Source organism: Scylla paramamosain, chromosome 44 (genome assembly GCF_035594125.1).
Source record: "Scylla paramamosain isolate STU-SP2022 chromosome 44, ASM3559412v1, whole genome shotgun sequence".
NCBI classification, from domain to species: Eukaryota; Metazoa; Arthropoda; class Malacostraca; order Decapoda; family Portunidae; genus Scylla; species Scylla paramamosain.
The window spans coordinates 2,412,515-2,419,521 of record NC_087194.1 but is presented as its reverse complement, the minus strand read 5'-3'; the positions used below and the strand labels follow the sequence as shown (position 1 = coordinate 2,419,521).

Below are 7,007 nucleotides of genomic sequence, written 5' to 3'. Positions count from 1 at the left end.
AGGAGGAGGAGGAGGAGGAGGAGGAGGAGGAGTGAATATATATATGCAGAGTCGCAGAAAAAAGTCTTGTCTTCCTCCTCCTCCTCCTCCTCCTCCTCCTCCTCCTCCTCCTCCTCCTTCTCCTAACCCCCCCTTACAAAAAAGAGGGAAAAAAGAAAGGGGAAAAAATATTAGCTGAAAGAAAATGGGAAACACAAAATGAACAATGGCGAGGCAAGGTGTTTTTTTATCATTTTTTTTTGTTTTGTTGTTTTACTAAATCGTTTATGAATTTCCTTGTACGTGTGAAAATTTTAGCCGAATAATAACTCTCTCTCTCTCTCTCTCTCTCTCTCTCTCTCTCTCTCTCTCTCTCTCTCTCAACTACCTATACCTAACAACCTAATCACCTACTTTACATACCAACTCTATTTACTTGCCATTAATCCACTACTTACTGAAGTGTCTATCTATCTATCAATCTATCTCCTCTTCATCTGTTTATGTATCTATCTTAATCTACTTTCTATCAACTATCTATTTATCAATCTATCTTCTCTACACAATCATCTATCTGTTTATGTATCTATCTTAATCTACTTTCTATCAACTATCTATTTATCAATCTATCTTCTCTACACAATCATCTATCTGTTTATGTATCTATCTTAATCTATTTTCTATCTACCTACCTACTTATTCAACTTTATCTATCTATCTATCTATCTATCTGTCTCCTCACCTAAACTAGCGTCTCTTTTTCTATTTGTCGTCTCTATTTTTCTATTTGTTTTCATCATTAAATCCTTCCATCAATCACCTCGTCTGTTATGATCCTCACTTACCGCTTTACAAGAAGACCCAGCGAATGTTTTTTTGTCTCAATATGAAAAATACATAGAAAAAATTGAAGATGAGAAGACTGAGAGAAAAAATTATCTATACATCTTGACATTATGGAGAGAGAGAGAGAGAGAGAGAGAGAGAGAGAGAGAGAGAGAGAGAGAGAGAGAGAGAGAGAGAGAGAGAGAGAGAGAGAGAGAGAGAGAGAGAGAGATACAAGTCCAGTACAGCCAGCGAGTTACATAGAGAATTACATTAAAAAAGAAGATTGGATGAAATTACACATAAATTCATGCAGTTATTAATATTATTACCTTCAAAATCACAAATATGAAAAGGAACAAGTAGATTTTTTCTGAGTAACACCATAGAAAAGTAAATTAATGAACAAATATCCAATTAATTCAATAAACTTACTGAATAGATATTAATAGTAAGAATAACAACAAGATTAAAGAAAATAACACAGCATTTTGAAAAGTCTAAGAAGTGAAGAGGTGCAAAGTAGGCCCATAGAATTCTCACACAAGAGGAAAGTACGAATTTAGGCCTATGCAAATCTGCCATAGGGAAGTGCAACATTAGAGCAACACAAATTTGATACAGAGATGAAAGGTGGAGATTTAGACGTAAAGAAATTTGGCAAAGAAAAAGATGAAAAATTTAAGCCTATTGAAATTTGGATGGACAGGGAAGGGAGAGGGAGAGAAAAAAAAAAAAAAAAAAAAAAAAAAAAAATGCATGTTAAACTTTGACACAGAACAAGGTGAAAATTTAAACCTACAGAAATTAGGCAGAGAAAAAAATTGCAGTTAGGCCTACTGAAGATTAGCAGAGAGGAAAAAGTGCAAATTTAAGCCTACTGAAATTTGGCAGGAGAAAAAAAAAAGTAGCTAAATTAGGCCTATTAAAATTTCCCTTAGAAAAGTACCAATTTAGACCTAAGGAAATTTGACGGAAGGGAAGAAAAAGGTGTGAATTTTAGGCTTAGTGAAATCTGGCAGAAGAGAGAGAGAGAGAGAGAGAGAGAGAGAGAGAGAGAGAGAGAGAGAGAGAGAGAGAGAGAGAGAGAGAGAGAGAGAGAGAGAGAGAGAGAGAGAGAGAGAGAATCTTAGACCTACTGAAGACTGGCAGGAGAGAAAAAAAGAACAAATATAGACCTAATGAAATTCGACACAGAAGAAAAACGAAAAGAAAAAAAAGAAAAAAAGAAAAGAAAAAAAAAGACCTATGGAAAAAAAAAAAAAAAATGCAGTAAAGATTATAGAGAAGTGCAAATTTATCTTATGTGAATGAGAGAAAGAAAACGGGAAGCAAGTTACATATACATACTTGGTGCAGAGTGTATGAATCAAAATATACACAAGCCCAGTGCCATTGTGTGTGTGAATCAGTGAGAGAGAGAGAGAGAGAGAGAGAGAGAGAGAGAGAGAGAGAGAGAGAGAGAGAGAGAGAGAGAGAGAGAGAGAGAGAGAGAGAGAGAGAGAGAGAGAGAGAGAGAGAGAGAGAGAGAGAAACACCTTAAAATACACTTATTCTTAATTAAAAAAACACTTCTAAAAATCTAATGAACTGTCCAGATCATGACCAAAGAAAAAGTGCTGTAAAGTGTGCCAGGAAAAAAAGAAAGAAAAAAAAAAAAAAGAAAAAAAGTAGCATTAATTATGTTTCTGAAAGTCTGTAAGATAGAAAGGGTTATGATAAAAGTGAACTGTCTCTTGCCTCTCCCCTTTTAACCCACCAGTGATTAGAGATTTATATTAATTGTGTTTTTAAAAGCTTCATCCATTGGTTTTATTTTTAGACACACTGAGAGCTGACTGGGGGAGTGGGGGGTGGGTGGTGGGGGAGATATATATGTTAACTTTGTATTATAATGAATGAATGGTTGTATTTTTAAACCACGTAATTTTTTTTTTATTTTTTTTTGGCAACAGTGATATTTAATGGGTGATGGAGCGTAATAGTGGTGGTGAGAGGGGAAGGTGATGGTGGTGAGAGTGAGTGGTGGATGGGGTAAAGATTGTGAAAGGTACTGGTAATAATAATAATAATAATAATAATAATAATAATAATAATAATAATAATAATAATAATAATAATAATAATAATAATAATAATGCTTGTGTTCTTATAAATCTCCGTTAGTGACATGGAAAATACAAAAAAAAGAAAAAGAAAAAAAAACATTGTATTGTATTTAATGTGACATCAAAAATAGAATAAATGAAAAAAAAAAAGAAGTTTGTATTATTGTTTTATAAATCTCACATCTCTTATTGAACCTTCGTGCCTTGAAAAATACAGAAAAAAATTATATATAGGAAGAAAAGACTGCATCATCATCACCATCATCACCATCATCACCACCACCATCATCATCATCATCAATCTTGCTTACAGACTTCCTGAGTTAACGAGTGATAATAACAATAATAATAATAATAGCAATAGAGATAAACAGACTAAACAACTGACTGAAACGATCTGAAACACATTAGTTGAGTGAAGGACACACGCACACTCAGACAACAAGAATTACATAGATGAAAAAGAACATACAATTATATATATATTATCTTATTAACTTTTTTTTTCTGAAACTGTGTCACTTGAATAAATAAAAAAAAAAAAAAAAATAAAAAAAATAATAATAAATGATCAAAGAAAACTGAAACCAGAACAGCAAAAGAAAACGGGAACTGCTCTATATAAAGTTCCATGGTAAACTATTTTTTATATATAATTTTAACTTTTTTGTAATCTTAAGTACATTTCTTTCTTTATTACAAGTGACACAGTTTTTTTTTTGTTTTGTTAGAATATGCAAAGACACGTGCTAAACTATACCTGGTCTAGTGGGTGGGTGGGTGGGTGGAGGGGAGGAGGGGAGGAGAGGGAGGTAAGGGTGACGAGAAGATGGAAAGGAGGAGGAATGCAATAAAGGGAGAGGAGGAGGAGGAGGAAAATCAGAGGGCTAGGGAACACGGGAGGAGGAGGAAGAAAAGGGAAAAAATAAGTTAATATGATTTTTGTTATTAAGTTATCAATTTGTTCTACTACTACTACTACTACTACTACTACTACTACTACTACTACTGCTACAGGAACATTAACAACAATAACAACAACAACTACTACGTACAACACAGAACAAACATATACTAATATACAACAACAACAACAACAACAACAACAACAACAACAACTAGAACAACAACAACAACAACAGCTACAATAGGAAATCCAACATTTATATATATATAAATAAATACACTTTTTTATCATTTTTTTTATTAGAACCGAAAAAAATATAAAAAAAAATCCAGAAAAATTCGAAAAAAATGCAATCACGCCATATTAAATCCTCATTGGCTGCCTCCACTATGACGTCATGGCGAAGGAGCATTCTCATTGGCTGACGCATTAGTGACAGCAGCGGGGGGCGTCTGTCATTGGCTCATCCATAAGTGTGCCATTGGTAGATATTTATACTGGATTTCCTTACTTGCCACTACTGGGGGGAGGGGGTGGTGGAGAAAGGGGGTGTGTGGGGGGAGGGTCTCCATACACTTACAAAGGCTGAATAAGTGAGTGGATGTACTGAAGTGGTTGGGCAGGCGTCTGGGGGGGTGCTGAGGTGGGGGGAGGGAGGGGTGAAGGGGCAGGAGGGGGAGGGGGAGGGAGGGAGGGAAAGTGTGTGTGTGTGTGTGTACGTGGGTTAACTCACAAGGCAGCGTGTACGTATGCATATGTGTGGTTATGTATGTATGTATGTATGTATGTATGTATGTATGTATGTATGTGTGTGTGTATGTGTGTGTATGTATAATTTCGAGGCAGGAAATTGTGTTTACATCTCTCTAACCTAAGCTCCACTCCCTCTCTCCCTAACCTTGCTTAAGCCCTCTCTCTCTCTCTCTCTCTCTCTCTCTCTCTCTCTCTCTCTCTCTCTCTCTCTCTCTCTCTGAACGGTTATTATAATTCTATCTGTGTCTATCTATCTATCTATCTATCTATCTATCTATCTATCAGTTTATGTATTTGTTTATCTATCTATATGTAATGTATCCAATCCTCTCTCTCTCTCTCTCTCTCTCTCTCTCTCTCTCTCTCTCTCTCTCTCTCTCTGCATGTACTAAATATGTATGTATGTATGTATGTAAGTATGCATCCACACCTCTCACACATCCACCTATCTCCTCATCCACCTCCACCTGTCTGCTCCCTTACTAAACATCCCAGGCCTTCCTCTCTCCCTCATCTCCACCCTCCAACAAAATATTCTCCCTATTGTCTCCTCTTAATCCTTATAATCTCCCTCCAGCTCTGTGTTTCCTCCATCTCTCCCTATCTTCCCTCCCTGTGTGGGTGGAGGAGGAGGAGGAGGAGGAGGAGATGACAATGATGATGAAAAGAGACGAAAAGGGAGGAGGAGGAGGAGGAGGAGGAGGAGGAGGAGGACAAACCAGCACAAATATGAGAGAAAAATGAAGAAAATCAATGAGACAAAAACAACGAACAAAAAAAAAAAAAAAAAAAATAGAAAGAAAACAAAACGAAAACAAAACAAAACAACAACAACAACAAACAACAACAACAACAAAAACAGACAACAAAACTTTTACTCCGAGAAAGAAAAAAATAAATAAAAATAAATAAATAAAATAAAATAAAATAAAATAAAATAAAAATAAATAAACAAAAATATAAACAAAAGAAAAAGATTAAATTTAGGTGGATGAATAAAATGGAAGGCTTGAATTATGACGTGGATTACAATGAGACTAATGTGGATGAAAGTGGAGAGTGGAGGAGTTACGGTAAAGAAAATGGATAAGGCTTACATGTGGATGTGGATGTGTTGTGAAGGTGGATGTGAGGGAATTCAATAAGCAGGAGTGGATATACTTTTTTCCACGTTGTCTTTGGTGGATAAGTGGATTTGCAAGTGGATAAGTGGATTTACAAGTGGATAAGTGGATTTGCAAGTGGATAAGTGGATTTGCAAGTGGATAAGTGAATAGATAAGTGAATAAGTGGATGGATAAATCGATTTTTAAAGGGGATAAGTGGATTTGAAAGTGAATAAGTGGATTTTAAAGTGGATAAGTGGATTTGAAAGTGGAGAAGTGGATTTGAAAGTGGAGAAGTGGATTTCAAAGTGATGAAGTGGATTTTATAGTGGATAAGTGGATTTGAAAGTGGAGAAGTGGATAGTTAAGTCGATAAGTGGATGGACAAGTGGATTTTAAAGTGAATAAGTGGATGGATAAGTTGATTTGTAAGTGGATAAGTGGATTTTTAAGGTGGATAAGATGGCTTAGATATAAAATAGAAGTGGTCTGGTCGATCAAAGTTGGATAAGTGGATTCTAAAGTGGATTAGGTGGATCGGAAGTGAATTTTAACATAGACCGACGGATAAGATGAATACGTGGGTTTTAAAGCGGATCAGGTGGATTAAGAGTGGATTTAAAAGTGGACTGATGGGTAAAATATGAAATAATGGATTTAGATGTGGATAAAATTGATAGGAAGTGGATTTTAACATAGACTGACGGATGAAATGATAAACTAATGGATGTTTTGATTTGAAAGTGGACGAGGTGGATTAGAAGTGGATTTAAAAGTGGATTGATGGGTAAAATATGAAATAATGGATTTAGATGTGGATAAAATTAATGGGAAGTGGATTTAAACATAGACTGACGGATGAAATGATAAACTAAAGGATGTTTTGATTTGAAAGTGAACGAGGTGGATTAAAAAGTGGATTGAGGGGTAAAATATGAAATAATGGATTTAGAAGTGGATGAAATTAATAGGAAGTGGATTTCAACATTGATGGATAAAATATAAACTAGTGGATATAAAGGTGGATCAAATGGATAACAAGGACTAATAATTTCAAAGGTGAGGTGGATAGATCAAAGATGGACTGGAATGTGGATTTGGTGGACTGAAAACGAATTAGTGGATGTCAAAGTGGAACGAGATGGATAAGTGAGAGAGAGAGAGAGAGAGAGACAAGGGCACACACACGCACACACGCACACACACATATTCCACTTTGGTATGCGTGGTAGTGGTGGCAGTGGCGGTGGTGGAGGCGGAGGAGGTGGATGGGCCCGGATGTGGAGTGGGGCCAGGTGGGCGAGTGGATGCAGGTGAGGGCCGCAAATC

General features: G+C 36.0%; 1 protein-coding gene across 8 annotated transcripts in view; it reads right to left on the bottom strand.

Annotated features, from left to right (window-relative positions):
- Positions 1 to 7,007, bottom strand: part of LOC135094158 (innexin inx2-like) — a 111,501-nt gene that overhangs the window by 13,607 nt on the left and 90,887 nt on the right. The gene's annotated exons all lie outside the window — the stretch shown is intronic.